The sequence below is a fragment of the Pinus tabuliformis genome, chromosome J (assembly GCF_031772625.1).
Source record: "Pinus tabuliformis cultivar Carrire ecotype Pingquan chromosome J, CPIR1, whole genome shotgun sequence".
NCBI lineage: Eukaryota > Viridiplantae > Streptophyta > Pinopsida > Pinales > Pinaceae > Pinus > Pinus tabuliformis.
The window spans coordinates 1,632,239,885-1,632,255,627 of NC_142295.1; the positions used below are offsets into that span (position 1 = coordinate 1,632,239,885).

The following is a 15,743-nucleotide window of genomic DNA, read 5'->3' on the forward strand; positions in this document are numbered from 1 at the left end:
ATAATTCCGAATAGCAATCGTGAACAAATTCACCATATCCAGTCGTTCAAGTTGAAGAAAGACCGAACCATAGTCTTGACAATTGAAAAGCCAAACCACAATCATGAACATCACATGGTAAAGTATCAAGTATTATGATAAAGTATCAAACACGTTAGAATGGCGTTCAAAATTCAAAAGCCAGCTCGCAATCATTGAAAACGTTATAATGGGGATACCGTATGGTCTCGTTCAAGCTGAACACACAGGACTCATGAACACGCTATAATGGGGTTGAGACTCTGGTGTGGCAGCAGGGTAGCTTAGTGATTATTGATTTTAGGATGGGGATCAGTGAAAAAAATATGAGAGAGCAATTTCCACAGATTCTGTCTTGTTTTTTTCTCCTGCTTGTGTTGCTGCTTCTTCATATAAAACCTGCCAATGCGAAAAATGCAGCTTCCGACATAATAGTGTTGGGCTCCTCTCTCACTGGTAATCAGACCAGGATTTCTAAAGGCGGTATCTTTAAATTTGGATTTTTCAATCTCAACCACAACAATGCTGAAAAATGGTATGTAGGAATTTGGTATGCCCAGACTTCACAGCAGACAGTCGTTTGGGTGGCCAACGTGCAGCAACCGCTGGAGAACTCGTCCAGCGTTCTTAATCTCACAGAGGACGGGAGTCTCCTTTTGTGTTATGGAAGATCCACCATTTGGTCTTCCAAGGGAAATGGGAATAAGCCTTCTTCTGCTGTGATAACGGATTCTGGTAACTTGGTTGTTGTGAGTGCCAAGAATAACACTCAAATCATTTGGCAGAGCTTTGACTATCCGCAAAATACATGGTTGGGAGGCATGAAGTGTTGGGGATTTTTCAATGGGAGAAAATACCAAAAACCAAACATTCAAACACACAAAGGTAATGCTCTGTTTTACCTCCACAGGATTTTCTTGTGCACATGAAGACTTAAAAAAAATTTCACTAAGGAACAGAGGATTTCACCACCATAAAAGATTTCTATTCATTAAAACAAAAAAAACATTTGCTCTGTATCCATATGAGAATTTACATTGCTGGAAAAATTCTCATTAACATTTACTGCTGTAAAACCTCCATTTACATTCACTGGTGTGAAAAACAGCTTACTGCTGTAATAAAAGTTTACATAAGTTTACTGCTGTAATAAAATTTACACAGACTTAAAAAAAAACACGCTCCACCCTTTTCTTTATGCACTGCTGTGAAAAACCACACATGGTTTTTTCTTACACCTCTGTTTTACAAAATGCCACTCAAAAAAAAACATTACAACCTGTTCATTGTAATTTCTTCGCACTGTTGTGCATACATCTCTCTCTCATTTCTTTTCGCTGCTGCGAACACACACCTTTTTCATTGCCTCCCGTGTGCCATACATACATTAAAAAGTCAACACTCAACATAAAAAACTTGTTACATACGAGTTCATATTTAATACATGCCGTATATAAATATATATAAAAAAACTTAACTAAACTTATTCACCTAAGCTTATGACAATGCATTAAAGAAGGGTATGGTCAACCAAGTTTTTAAATTACTCCACGCAACATTTAATATTTGCCGTATGCAGGTTTGGAGTAGCTTTGGTTGATCGACGGTGGAGAGCGATGGAGTAAATCCGACGGTGGAGAGAGATATCGGAAGCCCTCACTTGAGTGAACGATAGCTCCCGATATGTCAGAGCTGCTTACGTCAGGCGAGAGCCACGTGCCTGCACCAAAACACATTGGAGGCCAATATACGGAAACTGCTTTTCGCTGGAAGGTGGTGCGATATCGTCTGGGCGGTTTGTGGTTTCATGCTGGCGTTTTGGATGTGTACGTAGGCAGCGTTGAAATTATGATTTCAACACTCCCCTTTAATTTCAACAGCTGGGCATTCGGTCATACCGAGACACTTCCTCAAAAATTCAAAGCTTTTCTGATCCAGTGGCTTTGTCAAGATGTCCGCAACCTGTTCTTGAGTCCTGCAATGTTCCAAGACAATTTCTCCATTGTTCACCAATTCTCTGATGTAGTGAAACCTTGTATCAATGTGTTTCGTTCTCTTATGAAACACTGAATTCTTTGACAATGCAATAGCTGAGCTATTGTCACAAAAAATGACTGTCGCTTTTGCCTGCTCTTGGCCTAAGCTTCTCAACATTCTCCTCATCCACACTGCTTGACATGCTGCTGCTATAGCTGCCACATATTCAGCCTCTGCTGTAGACAATGCTACAATGGACTGCTTCTTAGAAGCCCATGAGATGGCTCCTGAACCCATGTTAAAAACATAACCGGAAGTGCTCTTCCGATCATCTACACTTCCAGCCCAATCGCTATCTGTGTACCCAACCAAATCTGAATGTTCTGAGGCATGATATAAAATTCCAAACATTTTGGTACCTTTGACATACCTCAAAATTCTCTTTGCTGCCTGCCAATGTGCCTCCTTCGGCCTCTCCATGAACCTGGAAATCAAACTAACAGCATACATTAAATCAGGCCTAGTTGCTGTTAAATACATAAGGCTGCCCACAATGCTTTTATACAAGCTAGGATCAAAATCCTTGCTGCTGTCCTCTCTGCTGAGTTTTAATCCCATCACTGTGGGAGTGATTGCTGCCTTGGATTCTTGCATGTTAAATCTGCCCAATACTTGATTTACATATTTTGCTTGTGAGATAAAAATTCCTTTTTCATTTTGATCTACTTCTATGCCTAAGAAGTATCTCAACAAACCCATGTTAGTCATTTCAAATTCATCCTTCATGATTGATTTAAAATTCTCAATAAGACAAATATCATTTCCAGTGAAAATAACATCATCTACATACAAGACAACAATTAAAATTTTACCATCATTTTCCTTGATGTAGACGGTGGGTTCTCCTTCACATTTGTCAAATTCATTATCTAATAGATATGAATCTATCCTGCTGTACCATGCTCTTGGCGCTTGCTTCAGCCCATAAAGAGCTTTCTTCAATTTGCACACTTTGTGCTCTTCACCTTTCTTCTCATATCCGAGAAGCTGTTCCACATAGACCTCTTCCATTAACGCTCCATTTAGGAATGCTGATTTCACATCCATTTGGTAGACTTTCCATTTGTTTTGAGCTGCTATAGACAACACTGCTCTCACGGTTTCCATTCTTGCAACCGGTGCGAAAGTCTCCTCATAATCTCTCCCATACTGCTGCTTGTAGCCTTTGACAACCAGCCTTGCCTTGTGCCTTTCTATCTTGCCTTCAGCATTGCTCTTGGTCTTGTAGACCCATTTGACTCCAATAACTTCTTTACCTTTTGGTAGCTCAACCAAATCCCATGTTTTGTTTCTCTCTATGGCATTCATCTCTTCATCCATAGCTTCTATCCATTTCTTATCTTTGATTGCATCCTCGAAATGAATAGGATCATCAACATGACAATACAAGGCAAATAAGGAATTCATTCCTTCATCATAAATGTCACTTAGATTTCTAAACTTCTTACCTCGTTCATTTGGTGTGCAAGCGCTTGAAGACGCACTTGAATTTCCTCCTGGTGGTGTGCTTGGAGAAGCACTTTCATTTATCCTCAATGGTGTCCCTTGCTGTCCTTGTGTTGGCGCTGCTGTTTGGGGATGCATTTCAGCCACCTCCTCTTCATCTTCATCATGAGACAAACAGTTCTTGACATTCACTGTTTTCTCTATGCTTCCATCCCAAGCTTCCTCTTCAATGAATTGAACATCCCTGCTTACAAAGAACTTCTTGGTAGATGGGATGTACAGCCTGTAGGCTTTGGATTCATCACTGTATCCAATGAAGATGCATTTCTCCCCTTTGCTGTCCAACTTCCTCCTTAGCTGATCTGGTATGTGTGCATAGGCCACACATCCAAAAACTCTCAAGTGGGTGACACCTTGCTTTCTCCCACTCCATGCTTCTTCTGGCACTTTGTTCAACACTGCTTTTGTAGGACACCTGTTCAATATATAAACTGCACAATGTACAGCTTCAGCCCAATACTCATTTGGCAAATGCTTTGCCTTCAGCATGCTCCTCGCCATATCCATGATGGTCCTGTTCTTCCTTTCAGCAACTCCATTTTGCTGCGGAGTGTACCGAGTTGTGAACTGTTTATGTATTCCATTTTCTCTACAAAACTTTAGGAATTCATTTGAGATATACTCACCTCCTCTATCAGTTCTCAATACTTTTATGTGCAGCCCGCTTTGGTTCTCCACAAGTGCTTTGAAGTTTTGGAATTTCTCAAAGACTTCACTTTTGTTCTTGAGGAAATATATCCAAGTCTTTCTTGTAAAATCATCAATGAATGTCAAGAAATATAGGCTGTCTGCTAATGATGGAGCTTGCATTGGTCCACATAAGTCTGAGTGGATGATCTCTAAGGGTGTCTTTGCCCTTATGCTCTTCCCTGATGGAAAACTTTCTCTGTGTTGTTTTTCCAAAATGCAGCCTTCACATAGGCTGTCCGGTTTCTCTATCAATGATAATCCCTTTACCATTCCTTTTCTGCTCAATAAGTTTAGACCTCCAAAATTTAGATGCCCGAATCTCATGTGCCATAACCAGTTCTCATCCTTTGGCACGCTTTGGAAGGCCTCTTGGGTGACTGCTGCCATTTCCCTTTTGTTCTTAAAGTCTGCCCTGATCCGGAGAGGGAACATCCTGTTCCTTGTCATCTTCACTTCAGCAATGCATCTTTTGCTGGGTGGTATGTCCATGATGGTGCACACATCATTTACAAAGTAAACATTGTAACCCTTTTGGATAAGCTGTCCAACACTCAATAGGTTACATCTCATTCCGGGGACATAGTAGACATCTGCTATGGTTTTCCTTTCTCCTTTCTTTGTAAATATTTTTATCTCCCCTTTTCCCATAACAGACACTTTACAATCAGTTCCTAGTGTAACCTCTGATTTCAAATTCTGATTTAAGGCTGAAAAGAGGGCTATATTCCCTGTCATATGGTTGCTGCAACCTGAGTCTAAAAACCATATGTCCTCACTATGTGTTTCAGCCATGTTACAAGTTAACAGGACATTTTCTTGACTGCTGTTTTCTCTTGTAACATTTGCATTTTGTCTGCTGTTCTTATCATGTTGCTTCTTTCTACAATCACTAGCATAATGTCCATACTTTTTGCAATAATAGCATTGAACATTAGATTTATCATACCTTTGTCCTTGAGCTTGATACTGATCTCTTTGTTGGCTGCTGCCTTGACCTTGGTTCTGATTTGGATTGCTGCCTCTTCCTTGTGCATTTGATGGGTTGTTCCTTCCACCTCTGTTCTGGCTTCTGCCTCTTCCTCTTCTGTTTCCTCTTCCTTGACCTCTTCCTCTTCCAAAGGACATCTGGGTCTTGAAGGCTTGCTCAAGAGATGAGTTTTCATTCCTACTCAACCTCTGCTCATGTGTTATCAGTGATGCATGTAGCTCATCAACTGAATAGTTTGAGAGATCCTTTGTCTCTTCAATGGTGGTGACTATGGCATCAAACCTTGAGGGTAAGACCCTCAATATTTTCTCCACTATTCTTCTATCTTCAATTGTTTCTCCATGAGTTCTCATTTGTGTGATTACACCAATCACATGAGTGAAGAATGATTCAATGTTATCTGACTCCTTCATGTTCAAGTTTTCAAAATCTTTTCTCAGCAATTGTAGTTTTGCTGTCTTCACTCTCTCCATGCCTTGATAGACTATCTTGAGGGTTTGCCATGCTTCATTTGCTGTCTTAGCTGCTGCTAACCTTGGAAACACACTCTGGTCTACTGCTAGATGCAACAATAAAATGGCCTTTGCATCCTTCTTCCTATTGCTCTTCAGGAGATCTCTCTCTCCCTGAGTTAATGCATTGAACTCAGTTTCATCTGCTGGTTCTTCAAAACCATCTTCAACTATTTCCCATAAATCTTGAGAAGCAAACAGGGCTCTCATAGTTATTGACCAGTAGTCATAGTTCTTCCCATTAAACTGTGGGAGCTGGGTGTTAAACATACCCATACCAGTGCTTGTGCTAGCCATTCCTTGACTGTGTATGTTTAAAAACAACTGACTGTTTCTTCAGCAACAAAAAAAAACTTTTGAAATCCCTGAATCCTTTGATGTCTGAGTCTTCTGTCTGCCTGAGAAGTTTTGCTGCAGCAACAACCTTCTCCCTTCAGCTTCTTTAACTTCTTTAAAGAGCCTGAGCCAGCTCTGATACCACTGTTGGGTATTTTTCAATGGGAGAAAATACCAAAAACCAAACATTCAAACACACAGAGGCAATGCTCTGTTTTACCTCCACAGGATCCTCTTGTGCACAGGAAGACTTAAAAAAAATTTCACTGAGGAACAGAGGATTTCACCACCATAAAAGATTTCTATTCATTAAAACAAAAAAAACATTTGCTCTGTATCCATATGAGAATTTACACTGCTGGAAAAATTCCCATTAACATTTACTGCTGTAAAACCTCCATTTACATTCACTGGTGTGAAAAACAACTTACTGCTGTAATAAAAGTTTACATAAGTTTACTGCTGTAATAAAATTTACACAGACTTACAAAAAAAACACGCTCCACCATTTTCTTTATGCACTGCTGTGCAAAACCACACATGGTTTTCTCTTACACCTCTGTTTTACAAAATGCCACCCAAAAAAAAACATTACAACCTGTTCATTGTAATTTCTTCGCACTGCTGTGCATACATCTCTCTCATTTTTTTTCGCTGCTGCGAACACACACCTTTTTCATTGCCTCCCGTGTGCCATACATACATTAAAAAGTCAACACTCAAAACATAAAAAAACTTGTTACATACGAGTTCATATTTAATACATGCCGTATATAAATATATATAAAAAAACTTAACTAAACTTATTCACCTAAGCTTATGACAATGCATTAAAGAAGGGTATGGTCAACCAAGTTTTTAAATTACTCCACGCAACATTTAATATTTGCCGTATGCAGGTTTGGAGCAGCTTTGGTTGATCGACGGTGGAGAGCGATGGAGTAAATCCGACGGTGGAGAGAGATATCAGAAGCCCTCACTTGAGTGAACGATAGCTCCCGATATGTCAGAGCTGCTTACGTTAGGCGAGAGCCACGTGCCTGCACCAAAACGCATCGGAGGCCAATATACGGAAACTGCTTTTCGCTGGAAGGTGGTGCGATATCGTCTGGGCGGTTTGTGGTTTCATGCTGGCGGTTTTGGATGTGTATGTAGGCAGCGTTGAAATTATGATTTCAACATGAAGTTTAGCGATAGCCAGAGGCTGTTTGCGTGGAGGAGCTCTTGGGACCCGAGTCCTGGACCCTTCACCCTGCAAATGGATCCAAATGGAGCCGTCCAGTTCGTGCTGATGTGGAATAACGACACCACATATTGGCACAGCGGTCTTTGGAACGGCCAATCTTTCAGCAATGTTCCTGACTACTCCGCAGATCGGTCCGCTGTTACATATTTCAGAAACGGTTCGTCCTTGTATTTTACTTTTACTCTACTGCAGGCGGGAATCCGTGTCTTTGTGGATAATGAGTCAGGAAAACTTCGAGTGGAATTGCTGGAAAATAAAGAATGGATGATGGTTTGGCAACGGCCCGTCACTCAATGCGAGGTTTATGCCATATGCAGGCCTTATGGATCGTGCAATAATAATAATGTTCAGTCCTGCAACTGCGTGCCGGGTTTTATCCCCAGAGACAGCCAAGAATGGAAATCTCAGCAGTGGTCAAGCGGCTGCGTTCGGAAGACGCCGTTGCGATGCAGTCATGCGAGAAACCAGAGCAGCACCGACGGGTTTGTAGAAATAAGTGGCACATCTGTGCCCTCTCACGGGGTTGAATACAAAGGCCAAAACCGGTGCCAGGAAGCCTGTCTCAGCAATTGCTCCTGCACCGCATACGCTTACATTAACGGCACTTCGCAGAGGTGTGTAATGTGGTTCAGTGAATTACTAAATCTGTACGATACTTCCAACGGGATCTCTCTGTTTCTGCGGTTAGATGCCGCTGATGTGCCTCATTCCGTCAATTCCAACAAGAAGACCAAACTCGCAGGCGTGGTGGGCGGTGTCGTAGGTGGCCTGCTTGCTATTTTGACGTTTGTGTTGTTGTTTATCTGGTTTTGGAAGCGTTCCATTTTGCTTTCCACAGAATATGTCACCACCGGGCTAACTTTATTCACTTACAGAGCGTTGCAGAATGCAACGAAGAAATTTTCTGAGCGTCTGGGAGGTGGGGGTTTCGGCTCCGTCTTCAAAGGGACTTTAGCAGATGGCTCTCCGGTGGCAGTTAAGAAGTTGGAGAGCGTGAGCCAAGGAGAAAAGCAATTTTGCATGGAGGTGAGTACCATCGGAGTAGCCCAGCATGTGAATTTGGTTAGGCTGCTTGGGTTTTGTACAGAGGGCTCCCAAAGACTGTTGGTGTACGAATACATGCCTAATGGCAGCCTCAGCTCCTTCCTATTCAAGAAATCCCAGAGAAATGATGAACAGCACAAGTTGTTGAACTGGAAAACGCGTTTCAGCATCGCAGTGGGAACTGCCCGGGGAATTGTTTACCTGCACGAGAAGTGCAAGGACCGCATTATTCACTGCGACATCAAGCCCGAAAATATCCTCCTCGATTCCAATTTCTGCCCGAAGGTGGCCGATTTTGGAATGGCGAAGCTCCTCGGCAGAGAGTATAGTAAGGTTCTGACGACCATGAGAGGAACGAGAGGGTACTTGGCCCCCGAGTGGCTCTCAGGTCTGCCGATCACTGTGAAGGCCGATGTCTATAGCTTCGGAATAACGTTGCTTGAAATAATTGTGGGGCAAAGAAACATGGACAAGGTCTCTGAATCGTCCGAATTGTTCTTTCCGGCTTGGGCTGCAACTCACATCAGCAACGGAAACGACATGGAGGTACTGGACAAGGAATTGTTGAACGATGCAGACGCGGAACAAGTGGAGAGGGCTGCCACAGTGGCAGGATGGTGCATTCAGGACGACGAAGAAGCGAGGCCGTCAATGAGTGAAGTGCTGCAGATATTGGAAGGCATTGTAAACGTACCCTCTCTTCCCCCAATTCCCCACTCTCTCGATACCTGTGATGACGGTCCAGTCGTTTTCTTCTGGGATAAAAGTACCTCTACTGCATGTGTACGCAACGACACTGCTAGTCCGTCCACTCCACTTTAGAACCTCGATAATATTTTTTACAGAACCTCTACATAATCTTTTGTGAAATTTGAGGTGTCTTCATGGCAGATCCTGTAATTTCCCTTTTTCTACATCGCATTACGCATCCAAAATTATTGTACAAAATTCATATACAAAGTAAATAAAGAAATTTGAATGAAGATGGCCTCTCTTCATTATTGGATGAAATTGTTTATTATATAATTATATATTCCATCTTATTAGTCTCTGCAGTTAGGCACCGGACTATAGTAATCGAACAAATGGTCGAGTTAACATTAGCTAGGTGGCAAGTACATAAGTTTTCGAATGTTTTATCTAGGTTTTGTCATAGTTTTTTCTATCGACTTATTTCCGAAGAGCAATAGAATTTTTGGCCATCTTATTTGGCCTCTTTCCGGGGCGGGGAGGCCATAACCATGGTTATTATGTCGAATGAATGTACGATTCATATTTCTAAACATTTCGAAAACCGCAAACTAATGCTAGCATTAATTCATGATACTAAATGTTATTTGGTCTTTAAATTATAAGGTAAAGTAAGCACAGTGTTAGACCGACATAAATCATCTTGCCATGGTTTACCACATGTGACATCTGGCCATTTCCGATATTGGCAGTCTATTACCACCTGTGACATCTGGCCATTTGTGACATCTGGCCATTTATGACATTGGCAATCTATGACATCTGGTCCTTCTGCCTGGCGGGGACATATGAGCTCTACGCTCTTACCTCTCGGTTCCTCTGCGAGGTCAAAGTTACCTTGGTAACTTTTGCAACATCAAGGTAAGCTACTGAATCTGTCAGCGTTGTTATTAGCATTGTTCTTAGTTGTTGTTAGTGTTGTTCTTACTTCTGTTACATTCTTCTTACCTATTACCTTTGTTCTTATGTGTCATTGTTTTGCGTGGTTGTTTTAAAGTTAATGAGAGAACCCTCCAGACACCGAACCACTCACTTAGCTGCCAGAATGCTCCCCTGAATCTCCACATCGATAACAAACAAACTGGGATGAATACGCAGATGGGGAGGATTACAGATAAAACTTCACGTATGACGATTGGTGTTTTCTGATGTGATGCTGATCAATCAATTACGCAACCCCTTTTGATCTGAATGTCGAACCCGTTCTATCTCGTTGGGCAGATGGTATGTTACCTTTGTTCTTATGCGTTATTGTTTTTCTCAACGCCCTTTCTTTCCTCTTTCTCAAATGTTCTGCTTTGGCTGTAGACCAACCCAATACAGAGGCCACTCTTTACCATAGGCGTCACCGGAGCCTAAAGGGATCAGTTTACAACGCCTCAAGAACTTGCTCAAAATGGCACAAAACATAAGTGAAATTAATTCACAACAGAAATTAGTATACAATACAAAAAAGTGATTGCTCCCCTTTTAATGGCATTTTCTTTCATTAAGCATATAATACAAAATAGGATCAAATATTGAATTCCAGGCATTTTCTTTCTTCAAGCATATAATACAAAATAGGATCAAATATTGAATTCCAGATCCGGTAGTTTGCATGAATCTCGTTGAACGTAACAAATTCCAGTAGGTATTGCCATTGTGTCATATAAATATGTAAACTATATGAAGAAGTTAGCTTACCTTCTATTCGGTTTGTGGGATCCTGTCAGGTACATTGTAATAGTTCAATTACCATTCCATGAAGTTATTTGGTGGGCTTGTGAAACTCCATGTCTGCAAGGGTGACATTGAGATTGGCATGTGTAAAGGGCACATCTCCATTACTCGACATTCTAAGCACATTTTCCTTGACCTTCACTTTCAACAATTCCTCGAGAATCTTCACAGGTGCACATCTACTTTTGTCTCATTGGTTGCAAGAACTGGAAACATTTTAAGATTTCAATAGCAGGTCGTCCCCATAGTTCCAGAGTTTGGCCCCTCAAAATTGTTTCCCTTGCTTGCTTAAATAAGGTATTCTTATTGTATTCTTTTTCATTCTATATGGATGTCTTCCCCTGCTCTCGAAAGAGGAAAGGTATGACTTGGCCCTCACTTTTGAGGTTATCCAGAAACAAGTTACCCTCCATCAGATAGTTTTACTACTACCCTCCATCAGATAGTTTTACTGATTTACCCTCTATCAGATAGTTTTACTGATTCAAATATGAGGAGGAACTGCCTATAATCACTTTAGGGAGCCTTCCTCGTCAAACGCCAACTTCGAGCCTTCCTTGTTGAACACCAATTTCTCAATCTGTCCTTTTACAAAGTAACTAGATGTGCCATAGTAATGGACCGTTTTTTTTTTCCATCGTACATGCCGGATTATGGTGTTGGGTTATGGTAAGATGGACAAGTGCTAAGATTGTGGGCCCATAGGGATAATCCATCCAGTAGTTCATCTCTTCATGTATTACACATGCCATTCATGTATTACACATGTCTTAAAGAGGATGTTGAGTTGTTGGTAACATGGTGCTATGTACCTAGGCTAAATCACTATCGACTCCTTATTGTTACTATTCCATGTATTATGAAAATTTGTCATTTGCCAAATATCCACAATCTTTAGTTCAACTTGGTAATGACCCACAATTTGTAGATCAATCTGGTGATGATTCTCAATATTTAGGTCAGCTACGCAGTGAACCGCAATCTGTAGATGTGATTTTAGAACAGAATTTGAAGGATCAGATCGTGGAACAAGTGGATGTTGTAGGACAATTGGTTGCCAATGCTGCTTCTCAAAACACTGACAGATTATACCCTTCGTCCAGACAACTTTTTTCTGTCATTTTGATGATAATTATGTCCATTTCTATAACATCCCTCTTTTTTCCATCAACCAATTTTATTGCATCCATTTTTCCATCTATCTGTTGCTGTAAAAAATATAGAAATCCAAGCGAAGAAGAGCCTTTTCCATGTGATCACCTTAAGTTGGACTGCAGAGATAAGGTCACAAATAAGGCCATTTTACCAGATAATTCCTCGAAACCTTGTACCAATACAACCAAAGCAACCCTTGAGAGCTTTGTTGATTTCTCAGTTACTCAAAGTATCGACACATCTACCATTATAGTCAAACAACCTTCCCAAAGGAGCAAGATGTCTAGATCCAAATTATTTAAAAAATTATTTTTCCATAAATCTGCAAGACAACTAGTCCCCATCCAATAAATGCAGTGCCTATAGGTAAAGCGTTGAGTAGCCCAGCCTATTCTTCATCCAAGTCTTGTTCTACATCCCTTATTGTTGGAAGAGAGTTGACCGGTTTTGAATCTAATATGCAAAAAGAATCAAAGGGAAAGAAAGACCAAGCATTGAAATCTCAACACTCCCTTCCCTTTCCTGGCTAGACATACTTGGATGGGTGTAGTTCATACATGATTGAAGTTGAATGTTCTGAATTCAGTTATGTTACGATCTCAGTTCTGTTGATCATTGTGTTCATATGACTTATGGTGGGGTGTCTGCCTGCCATGGTACTCGCTCTTTCTTGGTGCCTTTTCATGAAATTTGTTGAAATTGCGTGACATTATATTACAAGGCAGAGTCAGGATAACAATGTTATCTTGAAGGAAAGAGGAAGACCAATTTGCTTAATAACATCATTCTCGGTGTTTTAGTGTTTTCTTTCATAAAGCATGCTGCATACACTAGTGACCTATCTAGGTAGAAATGGTGATGAGGCTTTCCTGTTGTTCATAGCCTTGTTTTCATATGGTATATTGAGAGTGCAAATTTTGGAACATGGAGCAAACTTGGAAGCCTTTTGGTGTATGCATCCTCAATTTGAACTTTGGGATCAAGGAGTGAGGTGGGATCTTGTAGTTCAGCACAACTTCATGTCGGATATATGTACAAAATCTAAGCATGATGGAATGATACTCAGAATATCATGATACTCATAATGTCTTCCCAATTGTAAGTTGGATTTTTTCTGCTATGGTTCATGGCACACTAGTTAGTTTATTAAAAGAGGTACGAGGGAATACAAAAATGAATTGTGAATTCTAGCATGTAATGTTTGTTTACTAAAAAGCAATTGCAAAGTTAGCAATTGTAAATTCCCCTTGGGATGTTGACGAAATTTCAACTTATGAGATATAAATAGTTGTTAGTTGCAGGAAGCCAAACTACGTGCATTGTATACAATAGTAGCACTCCTGGTACAAAGATTGCAGTTGCATATAGAGTTTGATGCACAAGATCTTTTGGTTTAAAGGTTGTTGTTTCACTACACAGATTAATAAGTCCTTGGGATTCATACAAGCTCCATGCTTGTATGATATCTAGCTCACTTGTATTTGATATTTATGTAAGCTTTGTTGAAAATAGCAACAAGAAATGCTAACAATAGAAATGCTAAAAATAGCACTGCTATAAATAGCAATTCAACCAGTGTTGAACATAGCTATAAGGAATGAAAAATGGAAGTGATAAAAATAGCATTCTATAAATAGCATTTCGGGATACCTTCCTATTTTAGTCAGTCCCTAAACTAAAATAGTGAAGTAAAATTCGAATTTGATCTTAGCAGTTGTTTGTAAAATAATCAATTAATTCATCTTGAGTTAATTAGTTAAGGAAAATCAAACATGAAGTCTATGTGGGGACATGAAACAGTTTCTCCATTAATTGAGGAATTTATCAATTAGTTAAAGAGATAAGGATGAGTTGTAATATTGAATTGTAATTAGTTGGCTCAGTTAATTGAGTCAAGTCCAGTTAGATTAATTCAAATAGTTTGTTGAATTAATGTAAGTTCAGTTAGTTAATGCTTGCATGCATGTAACTACTGCACTTCAGATAACTGAATATTCTCTCATAAATAACTCATGCATGTCAGTTTAGACAGAGACCCAGTTGAGATCAGATGGAGGGGCAGTGTACTATCAGTTGCTAGAATATTCCATTGTGAATATTCCTTGCATGCAGAAGGAATTCTTTCCTTGGGGATTGCGCAATTACTTCTTCAGGTTTTGTGAGTGTGATGAGGCCAATTCACACATGTGGCTTCACTGGACCCCAAGAAAAACTGCACAAGGAAATAGGAGGCTTGGAGGGCTTGAGGAGGACATATACTATGTCTATTCAGTCTGTGAGTTGTATTGTTTGATTGCAAAGAGAGCAGGATAGCTTGAGAGCTAATTCTTTTTGTAACTTGAACAAGATTTCCACTTGTATGATAATACAGAGATTGGGGTTTTAGGCTGAGGCTTTCCCCGGGTCATTTCTTCTGTGTTATGTGTGATTGATTTCTTATTCTTAGTTATATGTGTTCTCTTGATCTTGCTCAATTCGATTAAGCTTCCGCAAAGTGTTGTAGAAGTAGATCTTGTATTGTGTTTTAGTATATTGCATAATCTGTTGATCTACAGTGGGAATTTATACAAGCTTTGTTGGATAATTTTCGTTTGAGATTGCAAAAATGACTCGTGTCAATCAGCATCATGCTTGCTTATGGAAAAGGACTCGTAATCAATTGGAAAGTTTAACTAACCTACTACTACACCTCCAAGTTCCTTATTGAAGCTAAGATTGTTGGTGGAAGGTAATTGAAACTAGGCTAGTTTTTGTTAGATTCCATTGCCTTTGATATCTTCTTTGGTTATCATACAAAGTTTTAGATATCACAATCCTGGATCATGCCTGGGACATGTAAATTGTAAGTTTAGATTAAAAACTAACTTGAATGCATAAATTCATCTATAATTTCATATCATAGAAACAACTAAAAAAAATGACAAGTTTCTAGTGTGGGCACGTAAAGAGCATTTTGTGCGCAACCCGTTCCAAGTCTAAGTCATTTTTTATTGCTTTAATGATAATGGCGACTTTTAGAATGACTGGAGTGCTCTTAAAGGAACCAAGTTATTTATTTATACTAGGTTCAGTTACTCATGCTTTGCTTCTTGCTTGTGTTTCTTGTTTTTTATTCACTCTTACTCTGTTAATAGTGCAATTATTTGCTCCAATATATCTTCCATTAGGCTTGTTGTATGGTTGTGTAATAGTGGACTGGATGTAGATATGACATGGACCCCTTCCCCTTCCCCTAGCCCTTATGCCATTTCTGTAACATATCGATCAAGTATTGAATCTGGCTAACAACAACCAATTTCACATGGCTTCATATAGCTGTTTTTTTTTTCTTCGACTTTAGGGTTAACACTCTATCTCCAACAACAAATCACTCTTTTTTGTATGAACAAAAGTACAGTGTCTATCTTTAAAATCCATGTCTTAATATTTCATTACTAGTTTTTGGGAAAACTCCTCACCTTTCGTACTCTCAAAACTACTCCCATGAAAACAAAAATGAAAAAAACATACATAAATTTGTTGGCCAAAGGCCCACTCTAGGAAGCTTGTCTCAGCCTTTGTTTAGGGTTGTTGTTGGCCAAAGCCCCACTCTAGCAAGCTTGTCTCAGCCTTTGTTTAGGTTTATAAAAACATATGCATTTACAATGCAACCAAACTTCTGTTACAGTGAGGGGCACCATAATGGACCCCAATTTATATTGATTGTGAATTCTCATAACTATTTGCACAAGTTCTATTG

The 15,743-nt window shown here is 39.9% G+C and overlaps 1 pseudogene; it reads left to right on the forward strand.

The window, feature by feature from the left end:
* Positions 1-323: 323 nt before the first annotated feature.
* On the forward strand, positions 324-9,323 carry LOC149233752 (G-type lectin S-receptor-like serine/threonine-protein kinase At2g19130 pseudogene; annotated as a pseudogene).
* The last annotated feature ends 6,420 nt before the right edge of the window (positions 9,324-15,743 follow it).